At 43.4% G+C, this 6629-nt stretch overlaps 1 pseudogene; it reads left to right on the top strand.

Moving 5' to 3' along the window:
* The first annotated feature begins 6024 nt into the window (after positions 1-6024).
* On the top strand, positions 6025-6137 carry LOC118147518 (U6 spliceosomal RNA; annotated as a pseudogene).
* Positions 6138-6629: the final 492 nt, after the last annotated feature.

Here is a 6629-nt window from a genome sequence, read left to right on the forward strand (position 1 = left end):
TTTCTGAAGGTCTGTAGTCATAGGCCCCATGATACAAAAAATAGCACTGGTTGTGTAAGTGTGTCTACATAAAGGACAGCAGATTTAGGTATTGGCTAGTTATATATTTTTTAGACTGGTTCCAGTGCACATATTCCAATGACTGCTCATAGATTTATGTAAAAAATGGGTTATTTTTGGTATCCCTTTCCACATACCTCTCCCTGTTCATACCCTCTGCTTCAGACACTGGTCTCCTCACGATTTCTCAAAGACGAGCACTCCAGGCACAATGCCACTGCAGGTCTTCAGCGGCAGCTGCCTTGTGTTTGGAACACTTGTTCCCCAATTATCTGCCTGAGTTGTTTCCTCAGTAAAGCTTACCCTGATTACCCCATTTAAAACTGTAATATACACCCCCTCAAATCTCAGCACAGTTAGATTATCTACAGTACTATCAGCCCTTTAGAATTTATTTTTTATTTATTATACTTTTTTCCTTTATCCTCCACTGGAATGCAAGATCCACAGGGCATTTTGCTTTGTTTATGTACTACCATCAAGCACAAGCATTTATGATGTGTCAGGCACTCAGCAGCATTTGCTGAATGAAGAAAAGAATCAGTGTACAAGTAAGTTGGGAGAATACTTGGTTAGTCAAGTCTCCATGGGCATCAGTCTTAGGATGCCCAAACAGGATTCCCAAAATGGTCCTTCTTAGAGGTCACGCTGTGTGAAGAACAGAACCATGACCCCTGTTCAGATTTGTCAGGAAGGACTGTGACAGAAGGTGGGAGTCATAGGAAAAGGGTCTAGTCCCCAGAAGGAGGGCTGGTGAAGGGTGGACAGGATCTCAGCATTCCCAGTCAATGTCTGAAGCACTTTGCATGGTGTCTTAGTTATCGATTGCTGAGTAATGAACCAACCCAAAATGTAGTGACTTAAAACATCAATGATTTATTATTCCTCCTGATTCTGTGAGTTGACTAGGTGGTTCCTCTGCTGGTGTTGCCAGGGCTTTGCTACATTCAACTGGAGCCTCAGCTCAGCTGGAAAGTCCAAGATAGTCTCACCCATGTGTGGTTGTTGGTGCTGGCTGTTGGCTGGGGGCCTTGGCTTTTCATGTGTCCTCCCTTCCTCCACTAAACTGGAATGACTTCTACATGGTGATCTTAGTGCTGCTTCTCAAAAAGGGAAAGGTAGAAGCTGCAAATGCTCTTGAGGCCTAGGGTCCAAAGCTTACATTTGTCAGGAAGGACTGTGGCAGCAGATGGGAGTAGTGGAGAAAGGGTCTAATCTCCAGCAGGGGGGTTGGTGAGGGTGGGTGGGGTCCTGGGGCTCCCATCCAATGTCTGAAGCACTTTGTCATATCCTGCCTCATGTTATTCACTCCTGCCATAGCTTGTTGGTCTAAGTAAGTCCCAAGGCCAGCCTTGATTTATGGAGATGTGGATAGAGAAATGGACTCTTCCTCTTGAAGGGAAGACCTACAAAGAATTTGTGCCCAAAGTCACTGTGAACAAATGGAAGAGGAGGGGGTGAAGCACAGACTGACAGATTCCCAAATGTGCACTCCTGACCATCATCCTATGCTGCCTCCATGAGAAATTCTGACATGGCTGTGTAGCCAGCAAACTCTTCATTGATTCTTTCATCAAATGTTACTGACCGCCCCCACCCCCTGCCCCACCTCCAATGTTCAAATGCAGAGCTGGGAATGGGGCATACAGAATTGAATGGGATCTAGTACTTGATGCTTCTAAGGAAGATGAGAGAGCCAGTCTTACCCAAGCTCTGTCAAATGTTCTTCATCTTGCTCACTGGTTTTAATGCTAACTAGAAACCCAAGTGAGAGGGTCAGCCCTTGGAAGGACTTCCAGAGGAAAGTGAAGCCCTGCTGGAGTCCCAGTCTGTGGGAAGTAAACTAGAAGCAAGGACAAGCTTAAGGCTTAGCCTCTGTGCCAGGGGCTATGTATAAGGTTTGATTTCCCAGCCTTCTCAAGTTCATACACTACTCACACTACTCCTTGTTCCTCTTGCTCTCCCAAGCCCAGAATTCAATGTTCAGCACACACTGAGAGCTTAATCAGTGGCTTTGAATGATTCCTGGGCAAGCTGAGAGGAATACCAATGTATGTTTTCTGACATTCCCAAGAGTAGCCTGACCCAAACCCAAGATTATCTTCATGGCCTCCCTTTTCACATCAACTCAGAGGATGCTGTCGACATTATATATTTGTATGCTAACTATGTCAAATAATAATTTACTGTCAGGGAACTAGAGGCTCCCAAATTCTTTTCACCAGTTATATAAGGATCAGCTGAAATGCTAGTTAAAAATGAAGATTTCTGGGCCCCTACCCTTTACTGGCTGATACAAAATTGTGGAACTGAGCCTAGGAAGCTGAATTTCTAGGCAGCCTGTGGGTTATTCTTACCAAGAGTCTGAGGATCTCCAGCCTCTACAGAACGTCACTTCTTCCATGATCATTTCTGCCATTGATGCTGAATAGACAAAATCCCTCCTTACTACCACCAGCCGTAACATGTGCTTGTCACATGATTTAAAAACAAAACCACCTGTTGTAAGTCACAAGTCAGCCCCACAGAAGTTAGATCCCATTCAGGGAACATGACGCTCAGTATGTTTATGTTCCCATGACAAAAAAAAAAAAAAAACTAAAACAGGAAGTTGAAAATAAAACTTTAAGTTTTCTATGTGGAACCATGTACCAAATTCTGACCCTGTCTCTCTCTGCTCATGTGCGTTAGTCATAGGAGGTCATGGAAAATCATCCTCATTATGAGAGGCTGCTCATCAGTCATTACCCCCACACCCTGGGAGAGAGCCAAAGCAGGTGACCCAGTATGCAAATTCAGGGAAGTTTGGTTCGGAGAGCTCAAATCGCTCCTAACACCAGAGACAGAGAGTTTAGACTCCAATAGGGGTGGGAGGTGCTTTGCCCAGGGTTGTGTAGTTTGGAGTTAGGAATATGTTTTTTGATGGTGCATGTTCAAGATAGATGATGCCTTCTTCCCTGTTCTGGAGGTTGAGTCCTATTCCATATGTTGTTGTCCTTTGGTACAGCTTCGTTGTACCATATAGATGATGCCCTTTGGGCCTGGCCAATCACTTGACCAAAGGGATGAGAGCTCTTGCTCTGAAGAGATCCTGAGCAGAGAATATGTGTGGCAGAGCTCATTGCTACTCCCCACACACCCTGATGGCAGTAGGAGACACTTATCCCTTTATCAGTGTTCTTATATGGCACCATATGGTGAGCTCCTAAGGGATAGGTGCCTTGGCATTTTTATTTCTAGATAGAGAGTCTTGCTCACAAAATGACAGAGATCTAGTCTGAGAAATGTGTCATTAGGCAGTTTTGTCGTGTGAATATGACAGAGTGTACGTACACAAAACTAGATGGTGCAGCCTACTACACACCTAGACTATATGGTGTAGCCTTTTGCTCTGAGGCTACAAATCCACACAACATGTGACTATACTGAATACTGTACATAAGCAAGCATAGAAAATGTACAGTAAAAATACGATACTATAATCAATGGGACCACCGTTGTGTAGACAGTTCATTGTTGACTGAAACTTCAGTATGCAGCAAGATTGCTCTCATAAATGAACACAAAATGATAGGATCACCTTATGCAGACTGCAGGCTTTCCACTGCATAACTCTAGAGGGCACCACTCACATGTTGATATCACAGAATTGAATATTTACTATAACAATATTATGACAACTGGCTATAAAGTGCCTTGACCGAAAAAAAAAAAAAAAAAAAAAACTTTCTCACAACTCATAACTTTCTAGCTGATGGAAATAAAATCAGAATAGGCAGCCTTTTGCTAATTCACTCGAAGGAGCCACAAGTTGTTAAAGTGAACAGCACAACTAGATCAGGAAATCCCCATACAAGCCTGATCTTTATCAGGAGGTCAATACGGAGTCACCATGGATAATTTCAAGCAGGGGAGTGACATGATCAGCTTGACCTCCTAAAATAGTTGCTCTGGCTGCCGACTGGAGCATGGATTGTTGGCACAGCCACTCAGGTGGTTTCCCTGCTCCAATGGGGCTCACCTCCAGTCCAGGTGAGGGATGATGGGTGTCTAACAATTCTTGCAGGAGATTTGAAAGAAGTTAATAGATTTAAGGCATCTTCGGGAGGTAGAGTTGATAGATTTCGGTGATTTATTGTAGGCAGAGTGAGAGAGTGAAGGTTTCTAGTTTTTGTGTCTATTGGTAGATGTCTCTACTAATGAGTGGTGATTCTGTTGATGGATGGCGATTCTATTCACTGATATAAGGAATGCTGGAAAAGAAAGTGGTAGTTTGGGGGTGGGGAGTGTGGAAATGACAAGCTCTGCTTTTGCCTATGTTGAATTTTGAGGTGTATGCAAACATCCAAGCAGAAGTTTTCAGTGGGCAATAATATGCAGACCTGGAGTGCAGGAGAGAAATTTGGAATGGAGACATAAATTTTGGATTTTTCAGCCCAAAGATAATTGAACTTACAAGGTGATTGAAACGAAGAGAGAGCTTAGTTTAAGAGAGGAGATGGCCCAGGAGTGAGAGATATTTGAGAGGCAGGCAGAATATGAAAAACCTTCAGTGGAGGTTTAGAAGGAGAGGCCTGGAGAGGCAGAAGGAAAATCAGAAGTGAAATCATGAAAGTCTGTGTAAGAGGGCTTTAGGGTGAGAGCTGGCAGTATCGAACACTATCAGTAGATCAAGTCCAGAAAAGTTTGAAAAGTGTTCATTGGACCTAGGAGCTGAAAACTCCAGAGTGCTGTCAGGAGAGTGATTGAGCAGAAGGGAAGATGAAGGGTCTTCAGGAGTGAGTAGAAAGTGAGAACACAGCGAGGGTGAGTAGAGAGAATTTTTTTTTTTTTTTTTTTTTTTTGAGACGGAGTTTCGCTCTTGTGCAATGCGCGATCTCGGTTTACCGCAACGTCTCTGCCTCCTGGGTTCAGGTAAATCTCCTGCCTCAGCCTCCTGAGTAGCTGGGATTACAGGCACACGCCACCAAGCTCACCTAATTTTTTGTATTTTTAGTAGAGACGGGGTTTCACCATGTTGACCAGGATGGTCTCGATCTCTTGACCTCGTGATCCACCCCCCCCCGCCCCCGTCCTCCCAAAGTGCTGGGATTACAGGCTTGAGCCACCGCGCCCGGCCGAGAGAATTCTTTTAATAACTTTGGCTGTGAAGGGGAGAAGAGAGAGAAGGGTGTAGCTAGAGGGAGTCACGGGGCTAAGGGAAGAAACTGTCAAGATGTGGCAGGTTTAAACAAGTGTGAAAGCTGATAGGAAGGAGCCAATGGAGACAGACAGGTTGGAATAAACAGGGTGAGGTTACAGTATGGGTATATGCATGAGCTCTCGAGCAAAGTTGCCAATAACAGAGCAAATTTTCGCTCTGTTATTTCTCAGCAGAGAACATTGAATGAAATCGGTGTACTCAAATTACTTTTAAGGTTGTAAGTGTAGTAGAGACATGCTTTTGTTACTTTCTGATGAATCTGGGAGCAAAGAAACATGTTCATGATTGGCCAGGTGTGGTGGCTTACGCCTGTAATCCCAATACTTTGGGAGGCTAAGGTGGGTGAACCACCTAAGGTCAGGGGTTCAAGACCAGCCTGACCGTGTCAGTGAAACCCATCTGTATTAAAAATAAAAAATTAGCTGGATGTCCCAGGTACTAGGGAGGCAGAGGCAGGAGAGTCACTTGAACCTGGGAGGTGAAGTTTGCAGTGTGCCAAGATCACGCCACTGTACTCCAGCCTGGGCAACAGAGCAAGACTCCATTTCAAAAAAATAAAAAGAAAAAAATGTAGGTGACCTTCTTTATACTTAGTAATAAATCTTTTCAGTATTTATACCATTAAAAATTTATACCATTAAAACTATGAAAATGCTTTTTCAGTATTATTTCCACTTATCTATTTATCTATGTTTCATGTATCTATTGCTGTGGAATAAACCACCCTTAAACTTAGTGGCTTAAAATAGAAATCATTTATTTTGTGCTAGCTTTGGCACACATTTACTAAAATTGGAACAATACAGAGAAATTTAGCATGGCCCCTGCACAAGGATGACATGGAAATTCATGAAGTATTCCATAAGAATTTTTTTAAAGAAAATATTTATTCTGCTTTGTGAATCTGTAATTGGGCAGGACTCAGTAGGGACATCTCATCTTCATTCCACTCAGTGTCAGCTGATGGGAGTCAAAGGGTGGGAACTGGAGTGATCAGACGGCTGCATTACTCGCAGGCTTGGAGACTGATGCTGGCTCTCTGCTGGAACCTCAGAGGGATTGTTGGCCAAACCACCTTTGCTTGGCCTCTTCATGACACCTGTGCTTCCCCAAAATATGGCAACTGAGATTTGGGAGTGAGGGCTGGGAGAGAGAGAGTCAGACAAAAACTGTGTAAGTTTTGATGACCTAGCTTCAGAAGTCATTCCATATAACTTTTGCTTCATTCTATTCACTAATGCCAGTCTGCATTAAAAGGGAGGAAAATCATGCTCCACCACTTAATGAGAAAAGTCTCAAAGAATTCATGGAAGTGTTTTAAAATCAGAACAGCAACAAGTTGCCAATTAAGACAACAAAATTACAG

This window comes from Callithrix jacchus, chromosome 14 (genome assembly GCF_049354715.1).
Source record: "Callithrix jacchus isolate 240 chromosome 14, calJac240_pri, whole genome shotgun sequence".
Classification (NCBI taxonomy): Eukaryota; Metazoa; Chordata; class Mammalia; order Primates; family Cebidae; genus Callithrix; species Callithrix jacchus.